The following is a 19,125-nucleotide window of genomic DNA, read 5'->3' as shown; positions in this document are numbered from 1 at the left end:
AATATTATAGGGCTACTATAGCTATAAAAATAAAACACTACAGAAAGAAACTATAGTAATACCATAGCTGGTGAAAAATACTATAAAAACGCCACAAACTTACTATAGGATACTGGACAGTTATTATAGTATACTAAGATAAAACTATATCAGTTTCGTAAGGATGGGATTGGGATGGGATTATAAATAAATATGTTTATGTACACAAATGCTTTTTAAAATGGGGGCCCTCTAGATGCTTAAGTCACTGCTTCTAACAGATCCCAGGTGACTGGATTTCGATTCCAGGACATGACAGTGCTATCAGATCTTTACAAGCTCCATTCAGTGTGAACTATCCGTTTCATATTATCAAGTATGTCACTGAACATGGTCCATTTGACAATGGTGTTCTGTATTGCTGCAGTATCCAGCTCTTTCTGAGATGCTGCCAAGGGAGGTCTTAGAGGTGAGCTTCTTCTCTCTTGGCTAAATTGCTTATTTTTCCTCCTTCTTCCTCCATGAACTGGACCTTTTGCCCCGGTCGGCCCTTTGGTGGCACCGGAGTCATCTACTTTTATTGCACTTAATGCTTCACGGTACAAAACAGCAGCGATGCACAGAGAGTTTCTAGTCCTGGCACCCAACGTAAGTGCCAATCAATTTTTAATCACAGCTGAATCAATAGTAGCGGCTTATTTTTGTATAACAAAAAAGCACTGATGGAAAATGTAAAGTAAATATTAGATCTGATGCATTGTCTTTAATTGAACTTGGTCACTGGTCATCTGCACACTCCAGAAACCTGATCTCCAGTCTGCTGTTGCGGTTCCTGGCAACGGCACAAGCCAGGGTCGTATCATAAACAACACAAAACACATTTAATGGCCACCTCTTGTGAAAAATTTAAATATTCATTTGTGCATTTTTATTTGATATATGCTGCAGCCATAAAGTGAGATTAAAAGGCCTATTTGAGAGTTTTTTAACTTGTGCTTAATGGATTGGGGAACTTTTTATGACCTATACTTTGTCCCTGTTGTAGTAATAGCAATGATTCCTATTTTTTATTCCCCAGTTCATAAAACAATACTTGAATGCTTAATAGAGCAAAGCCTTAATAGGCTGGAACCCTAATTGTATGAATGCAACACATGCATTTCAGAATACCCATAATGGTGTGAGACAAACCATCATATTCACAGCATATGTGTAAAAATGCTCTCCACTTTTAAAAGTGTATCCCCAACAGTCATGTTTAGGTAACACTTGCTTCCAGGTGTTAACACAGATGACAAGGAATCATTGTGTTGTATGTAATCAACAATTTGTCTTGCATGCTAATATGAAAACGACAAGGCTGCATTTAAGTGCCCTATTGTGGAAAAAATCTCTTCTGCAATAAATGAGTGGCATATGGTTCCAATTGTCTCTTTGTTGGCAATTCCTATACACAAGGCAATATACCTTATATAGGTGGAACTGCGGAGGCAGCAGAAACCTTAACTGCAGCCTTATGCTGCCTTCCTATAATGACAAAATGAAGGTTTGAGTTTTTTTGCTCCAGTGTTTGTGCTTTTTGTTGACAGAAAAAAAAGGAAAAGAAAATTTCAAAATGATTGTGGTTCCTGTAAATAATCTGTTTAGCATGCTGCACCATGCTCTTCAGCCACTAAGTTTAAATTAATGTAATTCTCATTTCGTTTGTCTACTAAAGTGTACTAAGCTTCATTATTACTGTATCTCGATCATAACCTAAAAGGCTGCGGCCCACTGAGTGCCAAGATGTAAAAGCTGTCCGATGAGTCTCAACGATATGCAAAGCTCCCCTGTTAATAATTCATGTTTGAGTTTACAAATGGCACTGTTGCGCAGAGACGAATCAGTCGAGTCGTTGAAATGCTGTTTGGAGGAGATGAAAGTTTAATTCCTGTCCTAGATTACTCCTCCTCATATCTAAGCAGACCCATTATTTTGCCTCCACCAATGTTTTCCCACCCGCTGTAATGGGAAATGAAGGGAGATGTAGGCTGCAGTGGAGGGATACGACCGGTTATGTACTTACCAAGGATCCTCCCTGATAGGTGACAGCTGGGGTGGCTATTTGCATCCCTGTTTGAGGGAACGTCCTGTTAGGCCACAAGCTGCTGTGGGGAAAACAGGGCTAGTACTGTAAATGTTGCATGTTAATGAATGTGTGTGTGGTACATACTGTACGTGAGCATGATTAATAGAATGACTGTTAAAGAACAGAGTAGCCAAGCAGACATAAATTGAAAAAATGCCTACGCAACCACTGATGCTTTTTAAAGCTGTAAATTGCCAGAGTTGACCATTCAGGAAGCTCTGCCCTTTGTTACAATTGCTATGCTTCTCAGTTTACAGTAAGTGGCAGATTTACCATTCCTTTTGCAGTAATTTTTAAAACAATGTGTCTTTGGGTTCAGACAGAGGTAGATAAAAGCAGCATTTCATTTCACAACTGTTGTCAGGTTTCATCAGCTGTAGCTAGCTAGCTAAATAAGCTAACTCTAGCTTTATGAGTTGGTTAATCGTATCAAGCTCACATTTCAATGTTTGCAGTAGTTTTTAAATGAGAGTCTTGTAAAAGGTGTCTTAAATATGTACTTGATGAACTGAAAGATGAACTTGAAAGACTGTGACTAAACTTACCTGTCTCAGCATGCGCCTGGACATGGTTCAAATTACGGCATCAAGAATGTTGAAATACGATTTCAGACATCCCTAAAATGGACTATACCATTTCCTAACCTGCACGTTGGTTAAACGTCTTGTCTGCCTGCATCACTCTCAGTGGCTCAGTGCATCACACAACAAGCTATGGAGATACTGTAGGTTATTTAAGTAGTTAGCTGTCTAGCTTGTTTAACTTTCGAACCTTCAGAGGCTTTGACATTAGCATTTATTTTAAGCCTACTTAAAATGAGCTATCTGATGTTAGCCCGCCCTATCATTTGGACATCAATATAGAGTTTACTATTTCATTTTGAAAAATGTTAAAATCGAGATATATAATGCATAGAGATTATAATGCAGTATTTTATGATATTGTCTTTGGTTCTGGTTCAGCATTGTGTGGGTCTGTGTTTGAGTGGAAATGGTCTGTGCCGGTCTGACTTGCTGGCAGTTTTGCATTTGAATACTTGGTGACCCCTGAGCAAAAGTTGTTCTGTGATATGGTACACCCATGAACAGGTGTAATAAATTGGATTTACACACTGCAGATATTACATTTACAGGGATATTGTAAGCATTGTAAGATTGTAGTTCACAACTTGGAAAAAAGTTTACCCCACCCCCAAACTGTCATTGTATAATTCGCACTTTGCTCGTGGACACATATTATCAACAGTAGAATACATATCTGAAAGCAATAAAGAATACCTAAGAGCCTTGTATTTTGAATAATGTGTTTCCTTTTAAAAAAAATAAAGACATTTCCACCATAAATTAATGCAGAAAAGCAGAAAGTGGTGCAGCTCATTTTACCAGAATGTAGTAATGCAGTGTTTAATGACCCCCAGAGCTCCCACTTAAACTCACTCATAAATCTACTTCCTGGAAAGCTTGAGTTTGGTTGACATGGCCTCTGAAATCCAGCAGTAGGCAATACATATGCGGCCCAAGTTGCTATTTCTTGCGTTAGCAGAGGCCGAAGCTCTCACTCTTGAACTACTTCAGCAGCGAAAGTGCTTGGTATGGTGTAGGAAGATTGAGCAGATGTAGCAGACCCACCTGTACATCAACTCGACATCGCATCCTCTTGTTCTGTTGCTAGTTTGGCAGCTTTTAGCCTTTTAGAAGTGATTAGCTACTGCTACCACCAAAACGCTGCCCAATTATCCAACGAAGGTTTAGGTCAAGGGGTTGACATCATCAACTGACCCTTACAGTTGATGATGTCACATCAGATAGGGGGAATTAATTAAAAACGCACATTTTAAACATCTCATGCTTTTCAAAACTTTAAACAAATGTTCAGATAGCCTATTAGTTATGGTAAAATAGCTAACTATTTATACTCTGTGTGCAGCCCTTGTCACTAAAGCTTTATTTATACTCCTGCGTAGGGTCTACGTGCGTAGCTATGCCGTAGGCTCCGAACGTAGCCAGGCATTTATACTTGTGCATCGGTGTATCCGTCATTCTCCAATTACACCCCCAAATGCTAGTCAGCAGTAGCGCTACAGCATCTACTGTGTTGACTCTTTCCGGCCGAGCAGGCTAACTTCCAGTTTAGTGCTCCGCTAACGTGAATGGGTGTAAAATTGTATACATGCGGCTGGTATAGCCTTTTCAAATGTTATTGACCGAATGGATCACATTCACTTCCGGTCGGCTCGGAGGCATTGCAAGGTCACCTAGCCGACCAATAACAGTGCTTATGGTCCACATCAACTCGACGTGTAGCTACATTTTTGAGGAGGTGCACGTCAGGCGACAGCGTAGCCTCTCCGTAGCTGTCGATTCGACGCAGATGCAGCACTTGTAAACTGAATACCTTTGGGTTCAGACAGACAAAAGCTATTTGAAGGTATCACCTTTACCTTGGGCATTTGTAAATTCATTTTATGGATATAATAATTAATTGATTAATTGGAAAAGCAATCAACAGATTCATTTGAATCAGTTATGAAAGTCATCTTTAGTTGCAGCCCTACTGTACATATCTACTCCAAAATATACCAGCTAAGCCATTTTTTAAAGTACCAAAGAGCTCCGTTTGGCATTAAACACATCACCTCAACCTTGGTGAGATCTCTGTGTGCCTCTGCGTGGGCTCCTGTAGATCAGTATGCTGCCGTGGCAAGCGAGGATGTGTTGTCAAAGGCTCTGAAAAGCTCTTTGATAAACGCTGAGGGCCACCACCCCAACTCTCTTTATCTGTCTCCTGGTTCCTCTCTCTCTCTCTCAACCTGCAGACTTAGAAAACTGAATCAGACGTGATCAAAGGTATATTTGAATTGTTTCTTTGCCTCAAGGTCTGAGGTCAAAACATTTATAGTGTTTCAGATAAGGGGAGTGTAAGGTGAGAGTCTCAGCACTTCTACCCCCAAAATTGACCAGTTTTCTTCCTAGAGCTCTCTGATACTGGGTCTTTGGATACAGTCTCACAGCTACTTCAAATAAGTATTAAAGTGAAAATATGAAGCATTACTTCACACGTAGGAGTGCAACTTAATATACACATGTAAGCTTGGCTGCACAGGCACATACACGCTCACACCCTCACACTGTAACACATATGATCTAATTTGGTAGTTCATCTAGATTTGAGGTTTTAGTGTCGGATGACACTAAAAACAACAACTTGTTCATCATGTATATCATAAGTGACGCACCGTTAACACATGGGTGTATTCTTAGCCAGATTGCATGCATCCATAATATGGTTCCTTTCTATGCCAACTGAAAGCAGGTCCAGCAACTGATTAGGTTAAACTGAACAAGATGAGTAGTATTAGAAATAAACAGAGCTTGGTTTTGTGCTTATTACTGCATTTGTACAAATAAATACACCAATGACTCATATTACACCAATACTTTACAGTATGTTTACACATAACAGATATATTAAATATAGCAAAACAGCACACCTGATGTATGGTGAATTTGGCTTAACACATTAGAAGGCAGATAGAAAACAAAGTATTCACACTACAGCTGCTGTTATTACACAACAACCTTATGTACAGAAAAGTGTGACTGCGTGACTGTACATTAGATAATTCAGTATGTTACAAGTCATTACACACTAATCTTTTGTTTGTTAACAAAAGTTTGAACTTGTGACTAGTCAAATGTTACTTATACATAAATTTGATTATCATATTTTTACAATGAGTTCTGCTGATTAAACTGTCGGTAAATCAACATAGACAATGGGGAACATGCCCTCCTTCAATATACAGAGATGTACTGTACATCCATGTTTAATGTTAACCTGAGTGTCTGCACATTTTCACACACACACTTTGTGTGTGTAAAACAGTATGTTTTATTATTTCATCACGCTGAAGTTTGGCGAGTAGGACTACACCAAAAGCTGTAGGAATGGCCGATCTAAATAGATCATATATGCATTTTATTATATGTATGTTGAATTCCAGTTAGTCTCTCTTCTCACACATTTCTGTCTCCAAACATTTAGGACAAGATCTCTGGCCCTTTTTTGTTAATTTGTCACTTACGACTAGCATTGACCCCACTAGCTTTAAGACTACTGTGGTTAAACCTCTACTTAAGAAACCACACCTTGATCCCGGGTCTCTAAATGATTATCGACCAGCCTCTAGCCTTCCATTCTTTTCTAATACTGGAGAGGGTCTCAGCAACTTTCAGCCCACATATTTAACAATAATCTTTTTGAACCTTTTCAATCTGCTTTTAGGGCCTGTGATTCCAGTAAAACTACCCTTACTAAAGTGGTAAATGATCGTCTGCTTACCATGGATTTGGATACCACCTCAGTGCTTCTATTACTGGATCTCAGTACGTCTTTTGATACTATAGATCATTGTGTACTCCTAGACCGACTGGAAAATTAATTAGTGGTCTCTGACTTTGCCTGAGAGCCAATTAGTGCCATGGGCAGGATAAACAGCGGTACAGCTTTTGTACCCGGGTACCATAAGTACCTCAGGGCTCTGTTCTTGGCCCTCTGTTCTTCTCTCTTTATAGTTAACATCTTGGCCAAATTATACGCAGTCATGGAATTCATTTCCACTGTAACGCTAATGATACTCACAGCCGTTGCAACCAGGTAGGCAAAGCAGTCAATTGCCTACGGCCCCGAGCTGAAATGGGTCCCTGAGAGGCTCATAATATAGGCCTACTAAATCCACAGCAACAACAACTGTGTAATCACCCATTTAAATTCTATGATCTGTGGTATGAGTACACGAGACAGTGGTAAGTGAGAATCTTTTCCATTGGTTGGCAGGCAAAAAGAAATCTAAGGCACTCTGCACAGCGAACTAAAAGAGCTTTGTGGTAGTGGTATGCACCTACACACATTGGTTTGTGATCGGTCAATAAGCCAGAGAAGAAGAAGAAGAAGAAGAAGAAGAGCTTTGTAATTTTAACAGTGGTCAGTGGACAGTAGTAATTGAAAATATGTTACATTGAATACATTAGTGATGCCAAGGGTTTATTTTGTAGCAGGCTAGAAGCAGAAATTTGGGCTGCTTGTCAACAGCAGATAGGCATGTGTCTATGTTGGCTTCAACTCAAGTCAGTGTACAAAACAAAAAAAAAAACATTTAAGCTAGGTGTTGCCATTTGGGAAAGCATCAAGAAAGCACTGGTGGTTGGGAACTGTGTTAAATTTGTTCTCTCTAAATATGAAACTCAAAAAAAAAGTTACTAGCTAGGTTACCACATAGAACCATTTCCTTCTTTCCCTCTCAAGGTGCTTTGCTTAAATTTCTAAGGCCACCTCCAAAAGATGTTCTGAACTTGTTACTGGGGTTAAGGACTTTGACTTCTCTGACCTCCTTATCGTATGGACAGCTCTGACCTTGGTCTGGACTAGTATTAAGACATAAAGTGCCTCACAAGGACAAGATTTATTTGCATTTTAACAAGATGAGGACATAGCGTGTAGGTGCAACTACAATCTGGATGGAGAGTCTGAATACAACTTCTGAACAACAGCGGGAAGATAAATGAGGGTGAAACAGGGAGAACGTGCGGGTTGAAATATTTATTTTATCTCATATTCAACTGTCCATCTTACTATTAACAAAAGTCTTGGTCTGGTCTGGTCTTGGTCTGGTATTGGTTGGCAGGCTAAAAGAAATCTGAGGCACTCTGATTGTAAATTTAAAAATATTTTATCAAATAATGTATCAACCAGTCTTCACGGGGTACTGCATCAGGTTAACTCTGAAGTAACTTGCTGAACATTGTTAATAATATACTTATATATATATATGCTTATATTATTTTATGCTTTATTCCAATGATATAATGTCATAATATGTTTTTTGAAAGGAAAATGTACATCAACAGCATAAAGGCAAGTTGATAAAAAGTATGTTACCTATTATTGTATCCACCTGGGGGGTTTTCACACACACCGGCAGTCTCATTCTGTGGGAGCTGCCCAGTATTGCCAGAGAATTGCAGCTGGATCATTTGGAAGCTGGCTGACTTACATATGGGCACTTAAGCAGCAGTTCAGAGTTTTTCTCATTCACCTCCCCCATCTCAGATATCCCCAGATGGTCTAGGGAGTCAAACTGGCAACCTTGCAGTCACAAACAATCCTCACAAGCCTTCAGGCCACAGCTGCCCTCCTTGCTGATTGGTAATTTCTTCCTGTGGAAAACTTGATGCTTCAAAACATAAAGTGCACTCCAGATGTTTGAAGTGTCATAACATAACAATGCAGGTGGTAGACTGACAGCGAGATAGATTTCGCGCCAGCAAGTATCTTCTGTCAGGTGTCCTACACAAAAAGGAAGCATTTTTCATGTGGTGCAGTTTGGTTGGTTAAAAACAAATGAGAGAAGTTTGCATCTGTGCACATATCCTGTTTATTTCCTCATATATTTTGATACTTTGAGCCTTTAACAACCCCCCACTGTTGTCATAGTGACCACATGTTTTATGGGATTCATGCCATCATATGATTTTGTGAATCTTTCATAAAGCTGCCATTGAGAATGACCACTGAACATGATTGATAGACTACTTCAGCTCCTGCAAAGACATGGCTCACCTCATCTTTTATATATGTTTTTTCTTTATTTTTGCTGCTTGTCAGTCTCTTGCTCCTCTCCCATGACTGAGTCTGTATGTACGGTAGGTGACATGAAAACATTACACACTTACTGTAAAAGCAAATCAATGCAGTCATGCACTGAATCAACACGTCTAATGGTTGTCGTCTAGTGTGGCTGTTGTCAGTGTCAGGGAGATAGCCAGAGGGAATACAAGGTATTTATCAGAGATATCCTGTCTCTTGTCTCTTTACCAAGAGCCTTACAGTTATCCAAGAGCTTGGACACACTATCAGCCCCCATCCATCTATCTCTCTGCAAAATATTAACCCCAGGACGCCATCAATTACTAACTAATTAATCTACTTAAATTGGCACATTTGCATTTTATTTCCATCTGGCAATTCCAGTAATGAACACAAACAACTTACTAATTGATCGTCACTTTATGTTTACACATGAAAATATATATTTATATCATATTGGCTCACACATATGTATTTTAATAGTATTGGCAATGCTTTAAAGCAGTCACTTTTGCGTGAAGGTGTCATACTCACTCCTTTTAATAAAGTTTTACTTAACACAACAAAGTGGTCCTTGAGCGTCTAAATAGGATCTTACTTTATTTTCAAGGAGGCCTGATGACTGATGGATGGCAAATAACTAATAATGTACTTCACACAATGATTGAAAACAAATGATTGTGTCTTTTGCAGGTGTTGAGACCATAATTGGACCGCTATTGTATAGTACTCTCTTTCATCATAGAGGGATCAATAATCCCGTGGAGGGAACCCAGGAAATTATCTCGGAGATCAGCCTGTTCGGTCCAGAGCCAGTGATGCCACAGGCAAATGCTGGAGAAACACACCAGCCTTGAATTTAATGAAAACTTTTCACTCAGACCACAAATATTACCGCATTTTAGCACATAATGAGCCCTTGAAAGACAGTGCGCCCACGGTGAGCTTGAGGAATACACTACTTTGTCTAGACATGTTAAAATTTTATGCTCCAAAGTAAAATTCATGCCCTATTCTGGGAATAAATATTCTTGTGTATTTGTATGAGTAATGAGAGGGATGGAGAAAAAATTTTAAAAAATGGTTTAAGAATAACAGGCAAGCCATATAACTTTTATAGATTGTTTTTTTTTTAAATATCCACTAGGAAACATAAAATTTGGGGTTTGAATGTGAAACTTAAACTTTGGAGGACTCACAGGACATGGGCAAGTAGCTGACTTATATTATCAGCCTGATGCCATGCTGTAGTTGTTTGTGGTGATAGAGCAAGGATTACTCAGTCAGTCTTTTTTTAGATCCTTTGTATCGTCTCCTGCTTGTTAACATGTTTAACCAACCTCACTGGGAAGTTTCACAGATGTGTATTAAAGCAAATCCTTTGTTTTGAATATAGGGCTCCAAAGGGTGTAAAGAGTATTTTCAGCCCTAAGCCGTATTCAAGTCCATGAAGCCTAAAGGTTCACTACCATGTTTCAAAATAACAACACATCACATACAGTAGCCTATGAACCTGGATAGGAACCACTTTAGTTCACCCGTGCTCTTTCTGCACAAAAACAGCCGGTATTTCAAACAACTGTGCCTTTATTTCTGATGAAAACGCTTGTCAAAACAACAGAGCAAGTTGCTATATGAAGGCAACCAAGTTTGGTGATTGATAACAGTTGAATTGGCCGTACAGCTGCATTTTCCTCTTTTTCTTTGGCAGAAATGGTTACGTTTCTCCAATAAAATCCTGCAAAGACCAAATTGCAGAAGGAAGTAATTTCATTGGTTCAGGTGGAGGAAATTGATATAGTCACACTATATGTGGATTCTAATTGAACAAAGTGGACATGACAAAGCTGAAATTAGAAAAACAAGGAGATTGATGGAGGTGAAAAGAAATGAAAAAGATCTTTTAAAAGGTGGGGCTTGTGGATGAGCCAGTATTTTGACATAAACACAAGTCTTTTATTTGTTGTGAGCCAGTTATTCAATGTCTTATCAGGATTAAATCTTGCCCTGGGGTTATGCCTTACTTTGAGTTAATTCTAAAAACATATTTTTCATATCGTCATCAGTGCTTACGTTTCTGTTGGAATTATTGAAATGTCAAAAATATCTACGAGAGCTTGTTTCTTTGTGAAAAATATTATGCTGTGGCTCTATTTTGCGGAAGAGAGATTGAAATGGACTCGGGTAATCTTGTCCCCAACCTAAGGTGAAATGCTGACTATGATGCATGACTTGACAGTTTCCTCATCCCTCAAATCTATTGTTTTAAATCGACTGTGCTTTCACACGATTCAATTATACAGTCAATATTGCAGGCCTGGCTTTCTACCGCAAAATATTTGACGATATGAGAACCTTGTGTGACCCATTTATTTTGATTTGGGAAAACAATTGTATCTCATCCCTAATGTCTGTCGTGGGCAGGGTTCATATATCACTCTGCCGGCTGCATACAAATGTCTGATGGGTCCTGTGAATTCAGCAATATCTAAAGAGAGAAATTAACATAGATTATGTCATATATTTATCTGTGATATGTTACACTATAGCAGGAGTCAAACATTGAGCCTTCCTTTACAGAATAAAGCTTTCTAATCAGAATGAATTCCTCAGAAGAACTTTGAAGTTATTTTTTTTCACTAAAGAGGCAAACACAGTGTCACCCACTGTATGTAGAAGAGAAGAAGGGCATGAGCTTTAACACTGATGATAGATCAAACCTCTCTGCGTTACCAATACGCTGTCTGCTATTTTCTTGCTCTGTTGTTTTTTCTTCCCATGAAAGAGAATTATAAAAAAAAGACCTCCCAACACTGCAAAAGAGAGACAAAAAAGTGAGTGCAAGGGGGGAAAGCGAGAGAGTGTAGTGAGATAGTGTTTATTGCTTGTGGGAGGTGAATGATGGCGCAGCATAAAAACCCCACCAAACCGAGCAGATGGAGCCTATGTGACAGTAAAACCCCAAACGTCCGCTGAAGGTTTTTACCAGTGACTTATGAAAGCTATCTGTCAAAACAAAGGCAAGAGTTAGCAGGATGATATGGTAATGAAGCAGCATTGCTCCGGTGACAAATTATGTTCAAAAGGTAAATTGTTTCTTATAAGAGCCCTCAGTGTGAGCAAGGACAGCGAAGAGTGTGAGATTATTGGTCCAGGAAGTGACATGAGACAAGTGGTTAGTGAAGTTCACACCGAAATGGAAACCATAAATCCTTGCATTTTGGGGGATGAACTGCTCCAACAAAAAAAAGTGTCTCAGTAAAAAAATTATAAATAACTGGGAAAAAATCTTTTTGATGTCATGCTGATAAATCTCCCAAAAATCAATGATGAGATGACTTCTACACCAAATACTCCAAAATGTTCTACACCCAAGCCTACTGTAGTTCTTATTTAGCTATTACATGCAGCGGTGGAAAGTAACTAAAAACATTTACCTACAATGTGTACAACCTACAATGTACAATTCTGAGGTACTTGTATGATTATGCTACTTTATACAATACATTGAGTTCACAGCTGTGGCTACTAGTTACTTTGCAGATAAATGCTGGGGTGGGCACATTTGGAGAAACTAGCATGAGACAAAGTAAAGTCCAACTGAAAAAAATCTCACTGCGTTTTTGAATTTATAACCTCTGAAAAATGATGTACTTCCAGAACACCTGCTGATACTTTTATATATGCTATTTTGGGACTCATTGGTAATCAACCTATTTTGTCGTTTTGGTGTGAGGATATGTTGCTCATCTAATCATGTAATAAATAAAACATCAGTCACAAATAACACTGACAACTTGAGTTTTTGCTGACAATACTAACTAACTATATACTTTGTATTTTTAAGTTAGTTTTGAATGCAGGACTTTCATATGTAGTATTTTTACTAGGTTGTTGCATTGTAATGGTCTTTTCAAACAAGTGGACAATGGGTGAGCAACTGTGCTATGAAACTGTAACAGAAGTTGATAAAGTAGGCTACACACTTTTATGAGTCTGGATCCAGAAGTAAAAATAAAGGCAGTGAAAGTTGAGAGAGAAAAAAGGGGGTCGCTGTGAACAGAGGGGGCATTGTGTCTGCAGCCAAAGCCTATGAAGGTAAGAAAGGGCAAACCTGCAGGAGGTTTTATGACTGAGTTATTGTCAATGTTTACATGCCAGGTGTCAATGGTGTCACAGATTGCCATCCCAGTGTTCTCAGCAAGGCTTCAGCACGGTAAACAGACTTCAAAGGAGACGGCTCTGTGCTGATACAGGGACACATATGCACGAGCACACAGTCACACACACACACACACACACACACACACACACACACACACACACACACACAAACACACACATATTCGTGTAAGCAGCAAAGTGAACACATAGACACATACATGATGATACATAAATGTATTCTGTAAAGACAATGGCCACTGTATCCAGGCCATGAGGCGTCCAGTTAGCTTGATTACAGCAAAATTACAAACAACAAACAAACAAACAAAACTGCTCAGTTCTGAGGAAAAAGTCACTTGAAATGTCATGCTGGGCTGAAGTATAAGTACAAGCATGGCAGGGTGGATGGATGATTTCATGTGTGCATGGGTGCATCTCTAAGGCTATATGTGCACTTATGTGTACTGTGGTGTGCATGTGTTCAAGGCAAATACTGTGTGCGCTTGTGTGCACAGTACACAGTATTTGTTTCCGCAGTTTACCCAAATGGATTGTAGGGATTGCGTACTGTGCGGCATGCACTATTTAATTAGGATGAACTTTTCAAATCATTCATTATTAGCACGAATGGATCATAAAGGGAAAACAAGGAGAGGACTAAGTTTTATGACTTTCCTGCTGCCTCATGACGCCTCAGTATGTTTCTTTCTGTAAACTTAGATCCCATTTTATTATTATTTACATTGCGAAAATGCTTTTCTAAATAGGCAAAAGAGCAAATAAGATAACATTACATGACATTGCGACACTATTTCAGTTATTAATAAATTCAAATGACTTACAATTTTGTGTTGTCTTTGTATGCTAAAGGCCAATTGGTATTCCAATTGCGTGCAATGTTTTATGAATTACAAGGCCGATAGCTACTGGTGAAATATTTTCCACATCATAAAGAATCTGCTCATATATGCACAGCAGTTGTGAGGACAAAGCCAAAGAAGTTGGTGGAGCAGTAAAGGTTTGATGTTTTAGGGGGTTTGAAGGTTTGCAAATCTTATAAAAAAAAACATCTCTCATCTCTTATGCAGGCAGGGTGGATGTGCCTTGAGATACGCATTTTGCTGAGCCACGGTGGAGTGTTTGATTTCAAACCGATTTTTAGCTGATCATTATATTTCATTAAAAGCATTTCGGTTCATTATATAAAAGCCCTCTCCATCGTTGGGAAGGGAAAAAAAGGAACAAAAAAGAGATGCTAAACAGATGCATTGTATCAAAAGCCACACACAAAAATGGGGAGGGTAAGCCTTTAATGGGAATCGGAGTTTACACATTATGAACCAAACAAATAAATGTTACCACAAGAGCTGCTGTAGCTGTCAGACTAAATGTATTATTGCTGTGATATTACCCAGTCAGAGTTTTACTCTTTCTGTTTAGAGATTACACACTGTATTCTACTCCTGCTTAGGTGGCTCTTCAGCTCCCGGCTTCCTTTTAGTGCCAAATTAAATGGGTATAAGATAGGAATTTATTTTCCTTCTTTTGGAATTATGTTCTTTGTTTTAAAAGAGACCAGTTGAGAAATTGTTTAAAACATTATTTGCTTCCTAGCTGAAGAATCAGAATTCAGCTAGACCACCACCACCACCACCACCGACACTGACATGGCCATGTCCTAGGAGGCCATGCAAACCACACATCCTTAATATTTAATCATGATAATAACAGCAGCAAATCACATCAGAGGCGACGCATGCTAGATCATATTGTCTGATCCAATAGCATGCTCATGTGTTGCTATCAATTACAACTTTGGCACACAACTAATTTGTTTGAGGGCTGGATTGGTAATTTGATTTCAGGCTCACTCACTTGATTTCCCATACCCATTAATTTCATTTGCACTTGCCCATCAGCGGCACCAGCACATGTTGAGTCACCCACGTCCCAGAGCTCATCTTAGCCCAGTCTTATTAATACCACCAGTTGTGGCAAGTGCCAGCCTGACACTCACAGCTTGCAGCCGCTGCTCTCATTCCAAGCCATCACAGCCTGCATCTCTCCTTCAGTGACTTGGAACCTCTTAACCTGTCCACTCTTCACCACAACCAGCCGGGCTCACATTCATGGCCTTGCTGAATATGAATTCAAAGCTCGGGCCTTTTTCATAGTGATACTGCCTGGCAAGTAGTCCCAGTTTAAAACTATTCTTTAGAGTCTGGGTCTTTGGGAAGAAATTCATCATTGCAATTATTTTATTATTAATATGACATTTAGTAAACAATAACCAATTATGTGATTTTAGGGTTAAGCAAAGAGGTATTAATCTGTTGATGACTATGAAATAATCTACGAGATGACAAGGAGATAGTGCCATTACTGTTTTGAGTCTATTTGAAACATCAAGATAAATGATTGGAAAGTACATATTTGTGTTGTAATTTGTATTCTGAAAATACAGTGCATCCAATTAACATCTTATGACAGTGCCATCAGTGTAATACAACCCTGCCTTTTAGCTTACAGTATCCGGAGGAAAGACATTATTAAGAGTGGAAAAAAAAGACACTATTTTGATAGCTTGTTAATAAAAACTGAAACGCACAAACAGGAAAGTCCTTTAAAATGAATAATAGGATGTGGTAATATTCCCTGATGAAAAAAAAAAGTATCTACAGTTAAGCTCACACAAATCCCACTTTATTTTGATGAGCCTACTGAAAAGTGTCATGTGCGAGAGACTTGTGTTATTGAAATTTTAACAAGGATAAATGGCAGAGACACAGTGGCTCCCTCTGGGGAATCTTCCCCGCCGCTCAACAGTGGTGTTACAAGGATGTCTTCTGTCGTGAAGCTTAAATGAACTGGCCTGTAATTCGAGTGCTTCTCTGTAATTCATAACATGTCTCCGAGTGAGTGTAAGTTCTTTTCCATATGGTTGCTTAGTGGTAAAGAGTGAATAATAAAGCAAAGTCAAACAATTATGAGGCTTTAGTCGTGCATCGTTGGCCTTGATAATGTCACTTGTCTGTGAGGAAAAGTGTTCGGTCTTAGTTAGAAGCTCTGTCACTCCGGGCCTTTGGATTGCTGTCTGCTAACTGTTGCTATATGGCCCTTGAGGTTTCTAACTTATGTTTTCTTTCTGATGCCCTGCAGATGTGGTCTCTTGGTACATATGTGTGTCTCCAGGTCCCATGAGATAACACAATCTTTAGAAAAGACAGCAGTGCTGAAACCTTGAAGTCTCTTTTTACACAAAAACAACTGAGATATTACATTGTGTAAAACAGAAATAATGACATAGCAGTATTTCAAAAACTTAAGTATTGCATTTCTATCCCTTCGTGTTTAATGTTGCATACTGATGTGGGGGCTGAGTGGGGGTCTTGGATATGGCTCTCCTGCCGAGCATCCAACCCCTCCACCAATTCCCTTACTTCCCACGCCTGCTGGTAAATTATCAGGGTCTCTTTCATAAATAAGAATGAACAGAAACACATTTGTGGTGTATAATAAGATGCAGTAATTAATGTCATCGATTCGCATCTGTAAGGATACTGACTGGGAGAAATGTGATTACTTTTATCACATTTCAAAACTTGGAGTTAGTTTCGGAGCCCTGTAACTCAGTTAGCGTGCGAATGTGGAGAGCGCGAGAGGGCTGCTCTTGCTCTGTGATTGATGAGTGCACACCGGGCAGGCTATTAAAAAAGCTGCAGCGTATTCCACAGACAGTGGCAATAAACATATTCAGGGTGCTGAATTCAAAATGACTTATTTTAGGAAAAGAAAATGCTTTTTTGCACCAACCATAACCATAAACCTTGGATTAATGGGGAAATCCGTGTGCACATTTAAATATGCTACTTCACAAAACATCCTATAATACACACTCACAGACACGAATGCACACATTCATCTTTGCCCCCCTTGTATATAAAGTTTACAGATCTCTATTACGATCAGCAAGACCATAAAAAAATGGATATAAAGCACATTGTACCAACACTCACTGTCAAAGGAATATACATTTTAGGAAATATTGGGAAATATGCCTTTTCACTTTCTTGCCAAGAGTTGATGAAAAGACTGTTATGTCTGTTTGGTAAATATGAAGCTACTGCCTGCAATCAGTTAGCTTAGCATGAAGACCGCAAACCAAGGGAAGAAGCTGTAACAAAATCAGCCTACAGCACAAAGCTAATTAACAAGTATCTATAAAAAAATTAAAACAACTATTTTTGCTCCTGGACACTGACTCACGGTGACAACCGGACTTTTGAATGGATTAAACAAATGAGATATAATGTGTTAAATAGTGAGCTTTAGACATGCTGGTATGCAGGTCTTGTTACCTTTGGACAGAGCCAGGCTAGTTTTTTTTCCTCATTTCCAGCTAAGCTAAGCTAACCACATGCTAGTTGTAGCTTCATATTTAAGATTTTCAAGATGCATGTAATTTATTGCCATATCAACTGCAGTTGATTGGAATTTGTGTCAGTGTACTCTACAACAACAACAAAAAAATAACATAATCACATGACAGTAAGAAGTGATCACAAAAAACACACTTATAATTACAATACAGTAACAATACAATAAATAGTATAGTTCAACGATACGTGAGAAGTCCTTTAAAATGTTCAAACCTTACTTGAAAATGGATGGTATACCGTACAGACTTGTTGTATTGATCTTCTTATGTAACTCAGTAATAAAGCATAAATGTGTAGTTCTATTAACTATTCCTATAATAGACGAACAAAAATTCAGCTTGCAATTTTCAACCAACAGAAGCAGCAACAAACTCCCAGAGACTCTGAAAGAAAGAATGGAGCACTGTGGGAGCCAGAGAATGTTATGATTAAAATAGCAATGGAAGGTGAATTCTATGATCTTATTCAAAAAGAAATATCTTTGGTGATAAAGCAGGTGATTAGCAATAATGTACATGCTTTGCAAAATGAGGGAGCTGCTGGGAGAGAAAGAGATGGAGAGAAATCCACATTGTTACAAATGGATAATTTATAAATGTGCTGTTCATGGTGACATCTCCAGAGATGACAGAGTACATACATCTGCAAATTGCGGTAGATGAGAGTTTAATAGCAAAGTAATGAGTGTTTTGGCTCTAAATATAATATGCAGCTCAAATACAGTCAGAACCATTCGATAAACATCTCATTTGATAAAGTTCTTTGAACGTTTGGTCTTTCCCTGGCTTTGTGCTGCTTCACCAAACACACAGAAACATGCCTACGGTACGCAGACACACACGAGTGGAATTGTGCATGTATCGTATGTGAGCCGACGCTGGGTACAGGTGCTCCATTATTCAAAGTATCTCCTTGGGTTTTAAAGCTCTGACAGAGAACGAGACAAGGTTTCTCACTCCACCCCCCCACCACCTTCTCTCTTCAACACACCTCCCAACTGCAAAAATATTACCAGAGCTTCCCTGGGGAGAAGCAGAGGGGAAACGTGATCTGGAAGAGAGGGACGAATCTACCACAACAACAGCTGCTTCCAAATCACAACAACCTGGGGAAGGGTTGTGGGTTATATTTTATGGGTGGAGAGGGACCAAGGATGTTCATTTATTTATCTCCACAGTCAGCATTGAGGTGTGTGTGTGTGTGTGTGTGTGTGTGTGTGTGTGTGTGTGTGTGTGTGTGTGTGTGTGTGTGTGTCAAAATCTGTCGTAGCTTACTTTTTACATAAGCCTTACATTTACAAAAGTCTAAGGTCACAAGTCACTCTGTAGGGTGCTGAGACCTATACGCCGCAGCTAGTCATGTGCACAAAGGATGAATGTTAAAATAATCAATGCATCAAACTATTATAATGAATGTGTGGAATGCAGAAAATCTTGTTGAGTTGGTCTGACGCCATTTACTTTCCTCTCCACTCGCTTTCATAGACGCCACTCCTCCAGTGGTACAATTATGCAGAGAGTATTTTCATTTTTAAAGTATGCAAATACCGATACCGCGTGGCCTAAAACAGTCTATATACAGAATATATGTAGGCTGCGGCACAGTAATCCTTTTCAAGTGTCTTGCAAGCACATTGTTTAAAATCTAAATTAGCTTGCATCGTGTGCATTTGAACACGCGCACATGCATGCTACATATGCGCACACAGGGATCTAAATTAGCGTAATGGTTCTCAGTAGACATAACACCAAACACACAAGCCTCAAGTGG

The 19,125-nt window shown here is 39.0% G+C and overlaps 1 long non-coding RNA gene across 1 annotated transcript; it reads right to left on the bottom strand.

Moving 5' to 3' along the window:
* Positions 1-12,726: 12,726 nt before the first annotated feature.
* On the bottom strand, positions 12,727-17,765 carry LOC123970377. The gene is made up of 2 exons (XR_006824952.1): positions 17,574-17,765; positions 12,727-12,999 (listed from the first exon to the last, which is right to left on the bottom strand). It is a non-coding gene; the product is annotated as an uncharacterized LOC123970377 (long non-coding RNA).
* Between the last annotated feature and the right edge of the window lie 1,360 nt (positions 17,766-19,125).

Source organism: Micropterus dolomieu, linkage group LG01, assembly GCF_021292245.1.
Source record: "Micropterus dolomieu isolate WLL.071019.BEF.003 ecotype Adirondacks linkage group LG01, ASM2129224v1, whole genome shotgun sequence".
Taxonomy (NCBI): Eukaryota; Metazoa; Chordata; class Actinopteri; order Centrarchiformes; family Centrarchidae; genus Micropterus; species Micropterus dolomieu.
The sequence above is the reverse complement of the archived record's forward strand: the minus strand, read 5'-3'. Positions and strand labels throughout refer to the sequence as shown.